The sequence below is a fragment of the Euleptes europaea genome, chromosome 1, assembly GCF_029931775.1.
Source record: "Euleptes europaea isolate rEulEur1 chromosome 1, rEulEur1.hap1, whole genome shotgun sequence".
In the NCBI taxonomy this organism is placed as follows: domain Eukaryota; kingdom Metazoa; phylum Chordata; class Lepidosauria; order Squamata; family Sphaerodactylidae; genus Euleptes; species Euleptes europaea.
In genome coordinates this window covers 144,319,218-144,339,763 of record NC_079312.1, presented here as the reverse complement: position 1 = coordinate 144,339,763, position 20,546 = coordinate 144,319,218, and positions in this window count along the sequence as shown.

The following is a 20,546-nucleotide window of genomic DNA, read 5'->3' as shown; positions in this document are numbered from 1 at the left end:
GATGCTTTGCTTAACATCTAACCTGAATTCAAAATTGTGCTCAATACTTCATGTCTTTTTAGTTGATCTCAGTAAATAGATTATGTTACTATTTGGACTCCCCCCAATAGATCAATACATCTACCTGTGTTTGTGTTTTTAACTGGTGGGGTTGGCTGCTAGCATGATGCAGTGTAGTGGCCACATTTGTAGTTCTTAGGATGCTGCCAGATGAGCAGTATTCTCCTTTGCTTTGGTCCCTTACTCTGCCGGAACAAATATTTGTGTGCTTTCCATAAAATGTTCTTCCTCCTTGTTCTGGAATTGCATCCTGGGATTTTTTTCTTAATAAACACAGTAAATATAGTTAAATACCTGCTGGTAAATTTGATGCAGCTCTTCTTAAAAAGGGAGCAACCTTAAGATGCCATAATGAGATGACTGGGGCTCCAGAACTGACTGGGAAGCAGCCATCCTACTAAAAGACAGGAGCTTGTATCCAAAGATCCTGTTTTGCAAGCAGAGGTCACCCTACCAATATCTGCCCATCTGCAGTCCACCTCACATCTCCTTTTCAAAGGCTGCTCTAAATTGCCTCCCAGTCCTTTGGAGCAGGTTTTCAAGAGTGCAAGGGAACTGGTGATCACCCCTTGTTTAGCCGGATTTTTGGATCCCAGCTGTAATGAACAAGACATTTAGGGCAGTAGTAGTATAAATAGTAGAGTAAGCTGCAGTACTGCAGTCCAAGCTCTGCTCACGACCTGAGTTCGATCCCAACGGAAATCGGTTTCAGGTAGCCGGCTCAAGGTTGACTCAGCCTGCCATCCTTCCGAGGTTGGTGAAATGAGTACCCAGCTTGCTAGGGGTAAAGGGAAGATGACTGGGGAAGGCACTGGCAAACCACCCCATAAACAAAGTCTGTCTAGTAAACATTGGGATGTGATGTCACCCCATGGGTCAAGAATGACCCAGTGCTCGCACGGGTTCAGGATGCTTCACATACATAATGCTACACTAGAACATGAAATGGCACTTCTGCTCTAGAAGCAGCAGTGAACAAGGTGAAGATGGGCACAGATGGTCTCTGCACTACTGTTGCCACCAGCACAAAATGCAAAAATGTTGAGGTGACAAATTGCATGCCCTCCTCAGCAGCACACATTTCCTGCTTCACAGCTGAGCTGTGGTTAAAGGGATACCAGGGCTCAGAGGTTAACCAGAACAAAAGACAAACAAATAAAGGGATGAGGGGATGCTGGAGCCCCTCTGTGGATTGGCAGCAGGCAGAGCTCTCACATAGAGGCTCTGCTTGCACTACCCCATTGTTTTCCCTTCAAGTCATAGAAAAGAAGAATTTTCTTTTGCTTTGTCTAAAAGGGGAAAGCTCTGTGAGTCCCACAAGTCATGCTTGGAAAGAGCAGAAGGTTGTGTGAAAGTGCCCCCAAATAGCCTTCTGCTGTCCACAAAGAGCAAAATCCCCATATATCTCGTAATCCTTTAGACAGCCCTGTAAAGTAGGTTTATATTATTATCCCCATATTGTAGAGGAACGGCTGAAGTGAATAATTTTTGGCTTGTTCAAGACTTTGTGAGTTTAGGTCAAAGGCAAGAATTAAACTGGAAACTTCTTGATCTGTAGCTCTGGCTTTTGGCCATTGTATGGTATCAGGATCATTCTGTATTATGATCCACAGATCACATTGAAGAACTACGGAATGCATACAAATGTGCATGGATTTGCAGCCCAGTTACTTTCGAAAGAGCTATGGTGAAACATGTATCAGGTGAACAGATGGTAGCAGAACTGTGTGAGAACTGCAGTTTTATAACCCAACCTGAGTCACATTTACTCAAAAGCCCACTGTCTTCTATACAGTTTGCTCCCAAGTGAGCATACACAGGATTGCAGAGGTTTCAGAGCTGTCTGAACTTCAGCTTTCCTGAAGTTGCCCAGGTATTGTTCTTAATCCTAGGTGTGGTTCCTTAGGAACAAGAGCAATCCCCACTGTAGATGTTCAAGGGCATGTTTTTCTATACTGAGTTTTATATTCCAAAGATGACCATAGGAAACAAGTTGAGGGGTAAGCCTTTGCTTGCTAGATGCAGTTTTCTGATCCGAAGTTTAAAAAATCTATTCATGGGTGCGATTTAACTGGAGAAAGCCCAAGGCTGATTGGAGAGGGCTTATGCTTGATAAGCCTAACCATGCGGTATTCAACCCAATTGGGGGTGATTACCATCAGTGTCATCCTCGTTACATCGTTCACCACGCCCCTTTCTCAATTTTAGGCATGCATGCACGTTGTAGATATCTCCTTAGGATTTGTCTAAAAATCCCCCCTAGCCCTTGCTGTGGATTCTCTTTTGTGGACTGAGTAGCCTTTTTTGCCAAAATTAGAGTGGCCATTTAGTTTCCCAACCGGAAGAATCGCACCCGAGCTCACTACACCAACACTTGAATTCACCTTTAAAAAAAAAAGAGAGAGGGTGCATTTTTAGCGATAAAATGCTAATGCAATTAATACCAAAACAAATAAGATCTCCCAAGCGAAAGACCTTGTGCTCCCTAACCCCCCTTCCCATGATCGGGAGGTAAATTCCCCAAATGGAATTGTGAGGGGGGATTGAAGCATATGTGCTTTCGTTGGCTGCAGCTCTTTGTAGGCAGGAATGAGAATACATTTATCAAAATATTGCTTGGCTGTGTTGAATGATCATTTCTGAAACAAAGGATGAGAATCTCACCAATAATCAACCAGCTGGTCTCTGTTGTCTGCTAATCAGGTGCAATTCTTGGAGAGCTTGAGGACCCACTGGGCGGATGGCAACCCTACACAGCCCCAGATTCCAATCTTTGTTAAGCGTATTGCCTACTCTTATTTACTAGGGACATAATCATTGGGGGGGGGGGGTCCTCATAGTTTGTACAATACAATGCTTGTTAAAAATACCCACTGGCGTCAGGGTAAGCATTTCCTCCCCCCTAAACTGCTTTTTTGTTATGTCCAAATGTGATTTTACCTTCACCAGCCCCATTGTGAGGATTCACTTGAGTGGACAAAGTAGCCATTTGTGACAAACCAAAAACATAAAAATTCAACAAAAACCCTGCAATCAATCCCCAGTCATGTCACAGAAAATGCTCCCAGACGTTCATTTCATTCTATCATAACATCAGTATATTGATATACTGGGAAATTTAAAAAAAATGGAGAACAGGGAAGTGTTTGTGCTGTGGAATAATAATGTACAATTATAATCAATAAGCATTCCCTGCTATAATAACAATGTTCCTACAATACATGGACAAACGCTTGAAAACCTCTACTATGGGGGGGGGGGAATGTGGCGTTAAACGATTGGGGAGCATGAAAAATCAGCAATGACGTGCTGAAATTCCATCAGAAGGGGAGCTCAGACAAAACTCACTGAACACCCCCTTTCTAATAAAATTCCTTATCTGTGTGGGTAGGCGAGTGGGGAGGAATACAAAAGGGACCTAGCCGGGCAGTAGGCATATAATGTCATTTTGCTGTACAGCTATTCTCATTAAGGGAGCCAAAAAAAATTTCAATTGAAAAAAGGGGCGCGCGATGTGGGAGTCAAACTTGAAACAGTAGTAAAAAACATGAATGGGGAGATGACTTTCGGGGAAGTTGACAGAAGGGTTTGGAGGAAGCCTGGCTGAAGGAGGAGTGGGAGGGGAAACCAGAGTGGGGCATGTGAGCAGAGAATCCCAAAGCTTCTACTATTCATGAATTTTGACTAATTTTGCTTCACAATGGCTCGGGCAAAATTTAAATTTGCGATAAAACAGGTTCCTGGAAATTCAGGACAAGTGCAAGGCAGCCATGGGGTGACCCCTAAAGGATGGAAAATTCATGAGAACTAAAAAAAAAGCCCCAGGGCTGTACCGCTGGGATTGTGCAGCTAATAACCAAGCATAAATGGACTTAGTGGTTGAGCTGAGTTTAAGCTTTGAACTGCTATTGTTATCTTTAATTTAAGGAGTTATTGTTTTTTATATATAGGTGCACAGGGCCGATGCCAGCATACCCTGAGATGGGGCAGCTGCCAGGGCCCAAGGCTTCTAGCAGGGCCCACTGCTGCTGACTCCCTGGACCAGTCTTGCCATTTGTCAGTGCTGCTGGGGAAGGTTGTGCAAGTGGTATATGGTGGTGGTACTTTTGGCAGCCACAGTAGTGACACTCCTAGTTGTGCCCTGCCTGACACCATTGGGAAAAGGGACTGTGGGCAGCTGTGAACCCATGCAGTGGGAGGGCTCGCGAGTAGATGGAAGAAGGGTACACAAGCAGGTGGGGGGCATGGAGGTCAGTGAGCAGGAAGAATTTATAAGTTGGAGGCTGGTAGTGGTCAGAGGATGGAAGGGGCTCTGGGCACTTTCTGCCCAGGGCCCCACCAAACCATGAGCCAGTCTGATATGTGTGAATGTGATCTCTGAATTGTTGCATGCTGTCTTGAGGATTGGTAATGACAGTAAGGCTGCACATTTAAAAATAAAGATACTGGAGATGTTTCAGAAAACGTTAACCTTAAAGCACTTATTTACATACCTCCCATATACAGGTTGGTTTGAAAGTACCATTTTCATATAAAAATAACAAATACATAGCTAACAAATGTGCCCAAAGTCTGCCACCTGTTGCATCTTTCTCGCTTTTCCTTGGGGGAGGGTGTTTACATATTTTCAAGTAGGTAGGGTTAGATCTGCAGGTTTTCTTTGGATATGGTATGCATTATTTTGACGTATATTAATAAAGCTTTCCCCACAGCTCTTCAAACAGTCATATGGATGGTTGATCATGCAAAAGAGGTTTCATTTAAATGTAGATGAGTTCTGCTGCATCTGATAAAAGAAATGGCTTCAGAAATGATGAACATCCTTTACAAAGACAAGCATTTCTATTATTTCAGAAATATGTGTGAATTAAACATACTGCCTCCTGAGAAACTTGACTCTAGGGAACGTTTCATTTAAATTGTGTGGTATTTTTCCCTTTTGCTGGGATACAGACCTTTAAAAGCTGGAGCAGACTTAGAAGAAGAAGAGTTGGTTTTTTATATGCTGATTTTCTCTACCTTTTAAGGAGAATCAAACCGGCTTACAATCTCCTTCCCTTCCTCTCCCCACAACAGACACCTTGTGAGGTAGGTGAGGCTGAGAAAGCTCTAAGAGAACTGTGACTAGACCAAGGTCACCCAGCTGGCTTCATGTGTAGGAGTGGGGAAGCCAATCTGGTTCACCAGATCAGAATCCACTGCTCATGTGGAGGAGTAGGGGAATCAGATCCGGCTTTCCAGATTAGAGTCCACTGCTCCTAACCACTATACCACTCTGGCGCCTTCATGAAGTATTTCAGTATACCTCAGAGATTTCCACAGGGTCTGCAAGACAGAGCTATTCCACCAGGCCTATGGTTGAGGCCAGCTATGTTTGGTTTCCATCAATGCTGGCCTCCCTACCCGGCACGCACACACACACCCCTTGAATCATTCCACCTTTGGGGATGTGGAATGCAGCAGGTTTTGCTGTGGTCTATTTGTCACACTCTTTGGACATACGTTATTATATATTATTGACTGTATGGGCTGGTTTTTAACTACTGTTTTAACATATTTGTATCTTATAATCTGTTTTATGTGAGTCACCCTGAGCCCAGTCTAGGCTGGGGAGGGCGGATTATAAATTTGATAAAATATAAATAAATAAATAAATAAATAAATAACACAATATTGTGACTGAATTTTAGTAAAATCTAAGTCTCCTTTGTTAGACTAATATGATGAGCCATTTGGCTGAAGATTCTTTAGAAGCCCCAAAGCAACTGCTTTTATTGGTGCAAGACAGATTAGATTGGATCCAAGTTTCTGAAGATGTAGCAAGTTTGCAGAAGCAATTTTTACCACCCTTCCCCCACCAGCTGATTGTGCCCCTCAAAAAGGTGGTGCTAGGGGTTGGGAGACCCTCCAAAACAATATGTCATGTGGCACGGTGGGGGCTGAGTGAGGTTCAGTTAAACTAATCCCCCCTACTCCCTGCAGCTGTTTATCAAGAGGCATGAAAGTTGCTTTCCTGAAATTGCTCCATTTGTGGAAGATTGTAATCAGCTCCATTACAGTTTAAGATCAGTAGAGAAACTTCAAACCTGATCAGTTTCATCACAGACAGTGACTTAGAGCCTAACCTCCTTTTCTGCTTGCAGAAGGGTGAGGGGTTGTGTCATCGCCCCTCCCAATTTCAAATCTCAATTTTGCCTCATAAGCTGTTCCCAGGGGTCCATTGACTGCTGGAGCATGATTTCAGTTGCCACGGTAAACTGCCATGGTGGTGATGGGCACAGCTCTCCTCGCACCAAACAGGAACCACCTCAGTAGAAGGAAAATGTAGACAGAGTATATATAGATTGTAGATGGGGTGTTTGCACACGTCTCCGTTTTCCTGTTTTGGAAAGTCACAGCCAGACAGCACATATAAACACATCAAAATAGATGCTTGTGCATTCATCACATATGATGTGCATCTTTTTCTATGAGGAAGTGTGTGTGTTAAGTGCCGTCAAGTCGCTTCCGACTCATGGCGACCCATGAGGAAGTGCTTTGTTCTTATTTGCTGTATGTTTCTGTCCAAAGACAAAATATAACACTAATGCTACGCTATCACATTATACTATACTAGTATACTGAAGACTCGGTTCTTCTGTCTGTATTTTCATCAAAGTCTTGTATTTTACTGTACTCCTTTAGCAGCTGAGATGCAATTGGGTCTTAGAGATTTGAATGCAGAAACAGGTTTACAACTGGGAACTCACAAAAGTATAGTGTTCCAGTGGCCACCTGATATCGAATACAACTCAACTAATTCTTAGATTAAACGAATTGTGCTTTAAGGAAACACTCTAATTTTTGGTTCTTGTAGGTTATCCGGGCTGTGTAACCGTGGTCTTGGAATTTTCTTTCCTGACGTTTCGCCAGCAACTGTGGCAGGCATCTTCAGACACTGTCCTTCAGTGTTACTACTCTGAAGATGCCTGCCACAGTTGCTGGCGAAACGTCAGGAAAGAAAATTCCAAGACCACGGTTACACAGCCCGGATAACCTACAAGAACCAATGAACTCTGACCGTGAAAGCCTTCGACAATACTCTAATTTTTATTTATTTCATTCGGTTATGAATAACTACGTTAGCGTGTATCTTTTAGAGTGCAGCTGTAATGGCAGTATTCACAGTGGCACTGGCCATCTTTGAGTATAAGCTTACTCTTAAATGCCTGAGCAACTTTTAAACTTTTTAAAAAAAACTTTTGTAGAACTGACAACTTATAAATCTTGGCATCAAAGACCTCTGTAAATTTTGTGCTTTACCTCCCATGATCTGTCAGGGCAGTGACTTTTCTCCTGTAGGCATTGGAGCTTGTCAGGGAAAAGAGATCTTAAAGCACAGGAGGAGTATAAAATATAGAACTTGCCCAACCTTACTTTTTAAAGGAATGGGGGCAGACCTATGAATAGAAACTGTGGCTGTCTTGTCATATCTAGTTTGGTTCTGTTTCACCACTGATGATAAGATGGCACATGCCTTTCCAATTCCTTTGGAAGACTAGAATGTATATTGCATTAACAAGCAAGCATGCAGGAATATTGTAAATGGTCATCCATCTGAGATGACCTTCAGGAAACAAAAAGATTCTAGACTTCTCCCTAGGGTTGCCAACTCTGGGTTGGGAAATACCTGGAGATTTTGGGGGGTGGAGCCTGGGGAGAGAGAGGTTTGGGGAGGGGCGGGACCTCAGGGGGATATAATTCCATAGAGTCTCCCCTCCAAGGCAGCCATTTTCTCCAGGGGAACTTATTTCTGTTGTCTGGAGATTAATTCTAATTCCAGGAGCTCTCCAGGCCCCATCTGGAGGTTGGCAACCTTAATTCTCATCCATGTGGGTTTCTTAAATGATCAAATGATCAAATGGAGTACAACCAAGAGAAATAATCTCACTCTTGACTCTCCAAGTCTAGTGAACTGAGGTCTTGATCCCAGAGAATCTCAAACAACAGACTATTATAGGCGCACATCAGTGGTCAATTTCAAGTTGAAGTTCTAGCTGCATTTGCAACAAAGTTCAGAGTGGCATGGGGATTATCACTCATGTAACATTTTAGCTGTAACTGAGAGGTACCAAAAGTATTAATGAACATATTAATTTGGAGATGTATAATGTTTCAGCAAATCAGGTATTGTCTCATTTCAGGATTCTGTAGAGAAGACGAGGTGGAAAAATTCATAAATATAGCTTGTTGCATGAATTCATAGAAGGAAAACAAGCAGTCTTGGAAAGATTGTTTGGTAGTTTATTTACAACAAAATGTAAGAAAAGGCAGATTTTAAAACAATAATAAATAACTGCAAAGCAACAACTAAGTAATGGAGGCCTAACAGAAGGCCTTGCATTCCTTGTTAAGCCTTGTATTCTTTAACACAGGGCACCTGGTCCTCCTTTCATGGAACTAGCTCATCTAACCAACAGTAACACTATCAGCAAAAAAAACCCCTCTATAATACACAACATTCAAACTCAAGGATTGCCTCAGAAATAAAACACAAACTCATTTTTATAAGTAACATTCAAAAAGTGGAGGAAACTGTAATTCAAGGATCATGCTGTCCACATAATTGGGGGGGAAACAGTCAAGAGCAAGCCTTTATGAAACATAAGTCATCTAAATTAAGTCTGAATAATGACAGCAACTTCCACTTAACAAGTTCATGTATTCTCCCCTATTGCATTTACTAGCAGATATGAAGTGCAAACATTTGATGTATTCTAAATGACAGTATGTTTTAAAGTTCTAGTGCAGCAAACCATTGTGTATTATTACAAAAAGAGAGGCGTGACATTAGGCATGATTTAGAAAGAGAGGGAAAGACATACAGCCATAAAGTAAGAGAAGGAGTGGGGGAAGGGAGAAGAGAGAGAAGGAAAAGGGGTTGTGGGAGAGGGGAAAAAGCAAAGGAGGGAGCATGGAGTGATTACCAGAGCAGGGGATGGGGGAGACATAGAAAAGGGGGTAGGTTGACAAGGAAGGAGAGGGGAAAATTCCCAGGGAAAAGGTGGGGGAAATGGGGGGGTGAGAAGTGGGGAAGATTGATAGAAGGGGAGGAGGTGAGAAAGAGGGGGAAGATTGTTAGAGAAGGGGGGAGAAAAGGAAGCAAAGGGGAAGGGATGCACCCTCCCCACAAGTTTCTTGCAGGTCCTCACTTGCATATTCTAATAGCCAAGTTGGCCAAATCTGAGGATACTTAAATTTGGTGATTGAAGCTCTGAATGGGCAAGAAAGGTCTTTCTACATGCCTGAAAACACCCCAGATTTGCAGAAAAATGTGAAATCTAAAAAAAAAAAAATACATTGGGGAATAAAATACACCCCAAATGATAAAAGTAGTGCCTGCAGCTTTAAAAATGGACACCCTCGGTGGCCGTTGCTAGACAACCACAGTATTCCAGGCTTCCTTTTTGAGTAAGGGGCAGGGGACAGGGTGCTTTTCAGGGCTGTTTTGGCCTTTGAGTGAGGATTCATTGGGGTCAGGCATGGGCCTGTCAGCAACCTCTGGGTGACTTGATACCACTGGACATGGATGACTCAGTTAGGCCTGGCTGCTTGCTATTGTTCACAGCAGCCACCCAATGAAATTCAGTCTGGTGTAGCTTCAAAGTAGGGTCTTGGAGACCCAGGTTCACATCCCCATCTTGCTGTGGAAGCTCACTGGGTGATATTGTTTCAGTCACATAATTTCAGTTTAACCTACCTCACAGGATTGTTGTGAGGATAAAAAGGAGAGGAGAATAATGTAAGCTGCTTTGGTCCCCACTGTGGACAAAGGTGGGGTTTAAATGAAATAAATAATAAAATAGCTGAAGATGGGAGGCAGAAAAAAGGTAGGTTGGTAAATGGTTTAGAAGGAGAGAAGGAGGCAGGGAAAGGGAAGAGGATTATCGGGGTTGCCAGGAGGAGGGAAAGAGGAAATGGTGTGGGGAGGGGGGTACACGGGGAAATGAGGTGCTACTCCGCAAGTCCTTGAGGTCATCCTATCACAACTTGGCCTGGCCTAGTAGCTGGCACCACACAAGTGGGTCATAGTTTTCCTACATAGAGGCTGCTGGGGGGCAGGGATAGCTGAAAACAGGGGCAGATAACTATAGGTTGGCTGTTGGGTGGGAAGGAAAGAAGGAAGCAGGAAAAGGGGAGAGGCTATGGGGCTTTCAGGAAAGGAAAAAAGGAAATAGTGGGGGAGGGAGAAATGAGATGCCTCCCACAAGTCCTCATGGGTTCGCTTTTTGTCATCTACTAAAAGGGAAATCCAAATGAGACTGAATATGGCCATCTCAAGCTGTCTCTTTGGAGAAGCACCACTGAAGTCTGAGCAGGGTGAGGATCACAGCATGACTCACTGTCTCATTTATGTAGATTTATTTTCCTCTTGGGTCTTTTTGAAGGCAATGGTATAACTGGCTGGAAAGACGCATGACTCATGTGAAGAGCAGCAGAACATAACTGTATCCAACGGTGGCTTAACAGATTATGTAGAAAATGCGATGCCTGGACCAAAGACATGGACAATATATATGATCATGACTTTACACACCTATGAGGCTAGTCAGGTTTCTAAAGAGCATACATATTGGCTACACTTTATGCAGCAAACCTAATTGCTGTATGTTTCCGGCAGCAAGCATGTGAAGTATGGATCTGTCCTTATGGAAATTCTCACAGTGGAGCTTTAAAGAAGAAAGAACACCCTTCCTTTCTTGATTAATATATTGTGCTGGAAAGTAATGTCAAGACTAGGACTTCTCTGCTGACAATTTCGGGAGTTTGCCTTCAGGGCAGGAATGGTTCATTGAAGTTGGTAACTGTATGTTGGCTTTACAGAATCCACTTCCTAATGGCTCTAACAGAGCTTCAACATATACAATTTGCCAGTCATGGTAAGGGGCAAAGAGACTACACCATTGCAATGTAATATCATTTTAACTTTATTCTGCTGCACTGCACTTTAAACATAATGCCAACTACAATGACTTTGTTCCACAAAACAAATAATAAAAATGTTGACAGACAGATCTGTCTGTTCCTTGCAAACACATCTAAAAACATAAGAGCAGATTTTGTACAAATCGAGATAAATCAGACATGAAGCCTAGCCACTTTTTATAAAAGACATATTAGTGCAACAAAAATATGCTAGAAATTTGATTTATTTACACTTGCATTGGAAATATGACAATGAAAGACAATGAAAGCCATTAAATAAATCATTATCAGTAGATGAATGGCAAAAGCAATGAAGAAAAACCAAGCATGATTTGTGCGGTCCTTGAAAAGCATAGGACATACAATCACTCAGTTCTCCAGAAATGTAACAGATTTTTCCCCATTAGCCCATATCAGTATAAAGACAGGGAGCAGGAGGCAGATTGTGCTAGCCATCATTTAGATGTGCAATAGATTAAAACTCTTTTGTGTCTTTTTGTTAAGCACCAGATTTTGACATCATACCTAAACTGAATGAATGCTTACAGCTACAGCATTGAATGGGGGAAGTATCACAGAAGAGACCATTTTTAGGGGAGTGGCTGTGGCTCAGTTCGTAGAACATCTGCTTTGCATGCAGAAGGCCCCAGGTTCAATCCCTGGCGTCTCCAGTTAAAGAGACTAGGCAAGTAGGTGATGTGAAAGACCTCTTGCCTGAGACCCTGGAGAGCTGCTGCCGGTATGAGTACACAATACTGACTTTGATGGACCAAGGGTCTGATTCAGTATAAGGCAGTTTCGTGTGTACTGCTATTTTTTCCCATGGCAAGCTGATTATCTTTCTCTTTTTCACATTTGTACTATGCAATCTTTTAACTGCTATCTTTAAAATGGGCATTTCTTCATTAGCACAAATGCTTGATCTTATTCTCAAGTCAAAGTAGTACAACAATACCATAGGAAGTGGGGGGGGGACTCAGCACAATAAAACTGTTTAATGTCTTGTCCTATTGATTTGTGCAAAATATTGGGAAGAGAATAGCTTAATATATTTATATGCATATAGAGATCACCACAATTTATTTAGGGGCAGTACACCTGTGTGTTCTCAATGATCACATGCAGATTTAGGGTTGTTTTGTATTCAGAAAAGCTTGGAATAGTAAGAAAAATGATTTTACAACAGTGGTACACAACATCAGGATTTTAGGAAAGATGGGGGGAAATAAAAAATGGACAATAATTGAGAAAAGACATGAAGCTAAGTGGGATGCTTATTGAATCCATAATTACTGGATTATGTTGCCTTTCCCGAATTTTGCATCCCCACAGAGTACATTCTGTCTCCCTCACCACCCTTCCATTACTAACACTACACCTCTAAACATTCACCTTTGTATCTAATATTTAAATAGGGAGCCACTGGAAAGTTAGTAGAAGGCTTAAGTCATTTACACCTTTAAACACACAAGATCATGCTTCCATGCTTTCTAGAAATACATCCACTAATTTTATTTTTTATTTTAAAATCCTGAGATCTGTATCTACACCTCTATATGCCTCTGGCGGTAGAAAGGTATAATCTCACTCCAGTCAAAGATTTCTAACATATTTGCCACTCACAACAAAGACCTGATATACCTTGGAAAGGGTTAAACATTTAAAGCATCAAAAGAATTGTGAAGGATTACCGGTACACACAGTTTTAACAAATTATGTATTCAGTAATTGGACAGTGGTTGGATAATTGTGTCTGGAAAAGAAATGGCTCATAATTTTTAAAGTGGTGACAAAGGGGAGAAAACCCCTTGTCTGATACTAATTCCTGAGACTGAAGAGTGATGCTACAACCAAGACAGTGAGATCTACTCTCTTTCCCAGTGTATGTCGAAGTGTGCTGCATATTGCCTTTCTCTTTACTTACCATAGCTAAGGAATGAACAAACTCTTAAGATCTACTTAACACAAAAGAAGCAGCTCAGGGGCTGACAGTTTTCTTTACCACTACAGATTTCCAAATTACTTTCTCATCACCTTGTAAACACTGTTGTGCTCTGTAAAACCAGGACTAGAGATTTGTCTATTAAGTTGTTGAATGTAGACAGGTAAATTACATGAGGTATTCCTCCCCCTCCCTGGAATTCAGTAGGCTGTAACCACCGCTTTGCCAACACTGGGATCTGGGTACAGTCCTCCAATGGTTGTGCTCCTTTCTCCATGGTTGGAGATAGAAGGTAGCGCTCGGGGAGAAGGTATTGCCACGTCATCCCTTGGTGTGTGGGGTTCTGAAGGAAGTGATCCTCTCCCCTATGTTGTTTAACATCTATATGTTCCCCCTCACCCAGCTAGTCCGGAGTATTGGCTGGGTTGTCACCAGTATGCTGATGACCCCCAGCTTTACCTGTTGATGGATGACTGGCCAAATACCACCCAGGACACACTGACCAGTTGTTTGGGAGCTGTGACGAAATGGTTGAAACAGAGCCAACTGAAACTAAACCCATCAAAGATGGAGGTCCTGTGGCTGGGTTGGGGAGGACCAGAGAAGTTGCGCCAGCTCCTGGCTCTTGACAGTGTGCAATTAACACCTGTGCCCGCTGTCAAAAGTCTGGGTGTGATTCTGGATGCCTCCTTGTCGATGAAGGCACAGGTCACACATGTAGCCAAGGTGGCTTTTTATCACTCTGCCAGACAAGGCAGCTGTTGCCCTACCTTTCCCACCCTGATATGCAACCACAGTGATCCATGCAACTGTCACCTCCAGGCTAGATTACTGTAACTCGCTCTACGTAGGGCTGCCCTTGAAACTCACCCAGAGGCTCCAGCTGGTCCAGGATGCAGCAGTGAGGGTCCTTACTGGGACCCCGCTGACAGCACACATTCAGCCAGTGCTCCAGCAACTGCACTGGCTCCAGGTGGAGTACTGGATCAGGTTCAAGGTGCTGGTATTAACCTTTAAAGCCCTAAACAGTCTGGGAAGATTGTATCTACAGGAACGTCTCTCCCGGTATGCCCCCCAAAGAGCCTTATGCTCAACAAATAACTTCCTGCTGGTTGTACCTGGTCCGAAGTGTGTCCGGCTGCCCTCAACCAGGGCCAGGGCTTTCTCGGCCCTGGTCTGGTGGAACTCTCTGTCTAGTGAGACCAGGCACAGCTCCTCTCTGACCCCATAGCCCTGTTTTGTGCATCCAACAATTGTTCCCTTGGCCCCAACTTTCTAATTACTGTTAGCTAGGGTCACTGTCTCGTGTGGGGTGTTGATAAACTATGTTGTAAGCAAGTGGAAGAACTTCCTACAAGGTTTTGCTTTCAAAGGGCCCATTTTTGGAGAACTGGCTATGGATTGAGGGTAGGGTAAATATTTAAATTAACAAATAAATGACATAATTAATCTATGTTTACTTCCTTTTCTATTAATTTGCCTGCTCGCAATGCTGGAATGGATGTCAGACACTGCTTGCTAAACAGTCTTGTTTTTGCCTAGACTTGAGGAGACCTGCTATGACAAAGGTTTGGAATCCTCTATATAATTGTTAAAACTGATAAAAGCTGATAAAACACCACAGCGCAATTATAACACTCACTAGCAAATGTGGGGGAATATGGACTGTGCTATTTTAAGTCCCTGGTCAACTTTTATATTTGCCATCTTGCTACTTTGAGAAGGCAGCTGAAAGTGATGGACCAAGTTACCCTTCCCTCTCTGAGTGGCTTGTTCGCCAAACTTAAGAGTTTCTTTCATGTTATCACAGCTGACTCTTCTTCTACAACCTTTTTTCTGTCCTCCTTCCCTGTTGTTTCTAGCAAGAGCTGGGAAGCTATAAACTCATGAGGTTGTGGCTAGACCTGAAGTGGCAATAAAGCATTCAAGGAACCTATATTTTCTGTTCCTCCTTGGCAGTTTCAGGAAATAGGAATTTCTGGCAGTACATTGGGAAGAGGGAAGAGGCACAAAAAGGAGAAGGAAATGTCAAGATGAAGAGTCTGCCTCTTCATTTTGTCTTCCTATGTTCCACTTCTTCTTTTATGCCTCTGACTTTGGCTGTTAACACATGGGTATTTCTGAAATTTTTTGTCCCTCCCCTATAGCACATCTTTTGATTGCGTGTTCAAAAAATTGAACGCATGGAACGTTAAAGCGCGCCGCCGGGGAGAGAGAGAGACACGGGGTCTGGCGGGTGGAGGCAACGGCATGACTCTGCACTCCTCCACCACGGCGTCCCACTGTCCCACCGCTGGAGGGGAGGCAGGTGGAGACTTCGGCAATGACTGGCGGAAGGAACCGCCGCCACTCTGCTGTTCCCTGGGTGAGGTAGGAGAAAGCCAGTGCCAGTTGGAGGCGTGGGAGTGAGGGAGAGTGAGAGGAAGCTGACGGAAGGTAGAGGCGATGGTGACTGAAGGAGCCGCCATTCTGCTGTCCTCTGGGTGAGGTTAGGGGAAGCCGACACCAGTTGGAAGGGGAGAGTGAAGGTTTGGGGACCGGGGGCCGGAAAGGTGCCGCTGCTGCTGCCGTAGGGCCAGCCAGTGGCTTCTTCCAATGGGGAAATTGCTTTTTGTGATGGCGAGCTGTAACACAGTGCCCTATGTTATTCCCAGCGCTGAGAGGCAGCTCAGTAGGATACATAGTTATCAAAGGCAGGTGAGAGATCCAGCAAAACTAGCAGGATCACATTCCCCTGTCTAGTTCTCAGTAGAGGTCATCAACCAAGGCAACCAAAGCCATCTTTGTTCCAAGCCAGATTGAAATGGGTCCAGAAAACCAGTTTCTTCCATGAGCCCCTGGAGCTGAGAACCACTCAAGCTCCTTGCCCAAGAATAGAGGATTGGAGACTGGCCTGAAGTTCTTCAACATAGTAGGGCTTAGGGAAGGTTTTTACAAAACAGGTCTAATCACTGCCTCCTTGAGCACGGGTAGAACAACCTCCACCCTCAAGGAAGCATTTACCACTCCCCTTACCCAGCTTTTATCAGTTAGGAAGGGCAAGCGTTGAGAGCACAGGTGGTAGGTCTCACCTCTGCAATGATCTTGACCATATCCTCAGGCTACACAAGCTGAAAAGTATCCATATAAATTGGACAAGCTGGTGCCAAAGGTACATTTTTTTTAACATGCATCCACGCCAGGATCTAACCCAGAGCGGATCTGGGTGATTTTGTCTGCACAGTAAGTAGCAAATTGATCACAGTGGGCCTTCTTGTGGTCAGCATCCAACTCCCTGAGACTATGCTATAAAAGCCACTGTACCGCACTAAACAGCTCAGCTAGAGAATTATGTGCAGATACAATGGTTGTGGAGAAATATGGCTTTTTTGCCATCATCACTGCTACAGAACAGGCTCTAATATGGGCTGTATGCTGTGTTCGATCATTCTTGCTCTGAATTTTCTGCCCGTTGTGCTCTAGCCATCATCCCTCCTTTTCATTACCATCAGTTCCCCAGTGAACCAAGGAGACTACTTGGCTCTGTCTGGGTGGGGGGAGAGGGTGCTTAGGAGCAATTGTGTCAACAGTCGAACCATCTCCTATTCCAGAGAGCTGTCAGGGTCTCAACTGAATCATCAGCAGCCAAGGTGAGAAAATCCCCAGGTGCCAATAAGAAAAAACAGAGTTGCACTTGCCTGTAACTGTTGTACAGCGAGTGGTCTTCTGCACAGGCACACATGGGAAAGATTCTTTTAGCTTCTAGAACTATCATCTCCGCCGAGCACTCCCCCTCAGCTGCGCGTCCAATTTCCCCACCCAAACAACTGCATGACTGAAGGGGAGGAAGAGCTCTTTCCTCAGTTCTCCTCCCTTCTGCCACGGATTTCACTCTGCAGGCTAAAATGTGCAGTCCACAGCAGGGAAAGATGGAGGGATGTGTGCCTGCACAGAAGACCACTCAATGAATAGTTACAGGCTAGTTCAACTGTTTTTCATCTTCATGGTTTCTGTGCCGTCCCACATGGGAGAATAGCAAGCTTGCTTACCAAGGAAGCGGGTGTGTGACTGCTAATGAAACAGTAACTGCAGCACCACCTTTACTACAACTGCTTCTTGTGCAGAGTCGACATCTATCGAGTAGTATCTGATGAAGGTCAAAGGCACTGACCATGTAGCTGCCTTACAGCTGTCATGAAAGTCCACCTTGGAGGAAGCAGCTTGAGCCCTGGTTGAGTGGGCTTTCACCTGAAAGGAGCATTTGACTTTTGCCCCGGTAGGCCAACTTAATGGTTGTGGTTATCCATTGGGATAGTCTGTGGAGAAACATTGTTTCCTTTATTTGTACCTCTTAAATAAATAAACTGTCTTGTTTCCTGAACCCAGCTGGGTGCTCTAAATAAAACAATAAGGCTCTTTGAACGTCCAATGGGAGTAAAGACTTCTCAGCCCTTGTTTCCGGATTAGGAAAAAAGATAGGTAACACAATGTCCTGGGACATATGAAATTTGGACACTATCTTGGGAAGAAAACTGAGGCTAGGCCTAAGGACCACTTTATCTTTGTGAAACTTTGTGAAAGGAGCATCCTGGCGGAGGGCCATCAAATCATTCACTCTTTTGGCTGATGTTATGGCCACTAAAATGCCATCTGGTAAGACAAAAGAAATAACTCAACAGAACCCATGGAATCACATAGAGCACCCATCAGCTGGGACGGAGCCAAGGAGAAGCTCCACTGGGTCATAGGTAGGGACACCGGTGGGTAAAGATTGTCCAATCTCTTCAAAATATTTTTAGAGTGAGGGTTAGAAAACACACACTCTAAGTCAATCTCTGGGTGAAACACAGAAATAGCTGCCAAGAGAACTTTGAAAGATGCTGGACTTGCCAATACTTCAATTAAAGGTAGCAAATAATCAAACACTTCCAGTAGTGTACAACAGTCCGGAACAATGCCCCTCACACATGCCCACATGGAAAAAGTAGCCATTTTGCTGCATACAATTTCCTAGTAGACGGTTTATGAGATGCCACTAAGACCTGTGCCACCCTATCTGACCTCAGGCTTACTGGGCGATCCTCCAAGCTGCTAGGTGCAATTATTCTATATTGTGGTGGTACAGGGAATCTCTGAAGAGGATATTCTTGTGAGTTGGGGAAAAGAACAACGTTCCCCTTGACCAGGCTCAACAGCATCATGAACCAGACCCTCCTGGCCCAACATGGGGTGATGAGGATACAGTTGGATCTGTCCACTTTGACCTTTGCTATGACCCTGCTCAACAGGGGGAATTGAGGGAATATGTAAAAGAACGGTCCTGTCCACTTCAACTGGAACGCGTCCCCTAGGGACTGGCATCCCATATCAGCTCTGGAGCAGTATCTGGGACATCTTGTATTCTATTGGGTGGCAAATAAATCTATTTCTAGAGTGCCCACATTTTGAACACATGAGTAAAGTAGGTGATGTTGAGGCACCACTCATACTGGTCTTCCAGTTGCCTGCTCAGGATGTCCACTACCATATTGTTTTGGTCTGCTATATGTATGGCCATCAATGTTGTATTGTGCCAGATGGCCCACTGCCACACACACATCCCCTCTGTGCATAAAGCAACAGAGCCCATGATGCCTTGCTTGGCAATGTAGAATGTTGTACTCATGCTGTCTATAGCTACTTGCACTGACCTCCCTGCGACTATAGCTGAAAAAGAAACAAGAGCAAATCTAATAGCTTTCAGCTCCAACAAATTGATGTGCAGCTTAGACTCTGATGGTGACCACAGGCCTTGCGCATGTAACCCCTTGCAGTGAGCGCCCCAGCCTGACAGTGAGGCATCAGTGTAAAGGTGCACCTGAGGATGGGGAGTTTAGAAGGGAACTCCTCCAGACAAGTTTTCCTCTGAGGCCCACCAATCTAGGGACCTTAGAACAGACCTGGGAATAAATAGGCACTTGCCCTGGGGGTCAACGTTTGATTTGAATTTGCATAAAAACCAGTTTTGCAATACCCTCATGTGCAATCTAGCCAAGGCAACTAATGCTGTGGTAGAGGCCATGAGCCCCAGCAGCCTCTGAATACAGTGCACTGTTTGGAACCTGTGGTTGGTAAAGTGTCAAACTAGATTCTAAATAGAACAGATCCGTTGGACAGGGAGGAATGCCCTTGCAGCAACCGAGTCCAACCTTGCCCCAATAAACTCCTGGTCTTGAGTGGGCTGCAATCTAGACTTCTTATAGTTAATAATGAAACCCAGAGATGGTAATGTGTTGATCGTAAGGCGTGCGGTGACCTACCTACAAATAACCAGTACTTATGCCATTAAAGGTTTTTCAAGTTCAAGTAAATAACCAGTTGTCTAAGAGAGCCAGTGTGGTTCAGTGGTTAAGAGCAGTGGACTCTAGTCTGGAGAACAAGGTTTGATTCCCCACTTCTCCACATGAGCGGTGGAACCTAATCTGGTGAACCGGGTTGGTTTACCCGTTCCTACACATGAAGCCAGCTGGGTGACCTTGGGCTAGTCACAGTTCTCTTTGAGCTCTCTCAGCCTCACCTACCTCACAAGGTGTCTTTTGTGGGGAGAGGAAGGGAAGGAGATTGTAAGCCGGTTTGATTCTCCTTAAAAGGTAGAGAAAATCGGCATATAAAAACCAACTCTTATTTTTCTTCTAAATAGGGGCACACTGAGCATCCCTCCAAGGTCAAATGTGCAACCACGATGAGACATTTTGTGAAAACCCTTGGTGCTGTGGCCAGGCCAAATGGAAGGGACGTTGAACTCATAATGCTGATCTTCGCATACAAATCTGAGGAACCTCTTGCAGTCCTCATGGAAGGAAATGTGGAAGTATGAGTCTTTTAAGTCTAAGACTATAAACCCGCTCTTCTAGTAAGGGGATTATCTTTGACAATGATAACATTTGGAACTTCCTGATAAGGAGGAAATTGTTCAATCCCTGAAGGTCCATAATGGGTCTCTTACCACCTCCCTTCTTGTCTATCAAAAAATAACGGAAGTAATATCCCCTGCTAATGTCATTAGGGTGCACCCTCCTAATGGCTTCCTTGGCTAAAATCTCCACCACGTCTTTCAACAGTGGGGGTGCATTCAAAACAGTAGATGGTGGAGGACAACAAGGAGACCAAGACTGAAATTCCAAAAAAAATAACAACTTTTTATTATTTTGAGAACCCAAGCATCAATTGTAACCTTTTGTCATTCCGGCAGAAAAATGGACAACCTGTCCCCAAATATAGTAGCCTCAGCTAATCATGCCACCTTCCTTTTAAGTGCTCGAGCTGGGGGGACTGGGTTCTTTTGTGAGCCATTGACCTAGGTTGAAAGTTCCTATCCTGTTGGGAAGTTGAGATGGAGCGCTGATGCTGGGATTGTTGATACTGACCACTAGAATACCTATAAGGCCTCTGGTATTGAGGGCCATGGTAAGGAAAGTACATCTGTTTATAAAAGGTTGATGATTGAGGAGCAATACCCAGTGACTTTGCATTAGATTTTGTCTTCCTTATCTAAAAAGGTATTAGTCTGTTAGCGGAACAGTGTTTGTCCTTCAAAGGGCATATCCTCTACCCTTGCCCT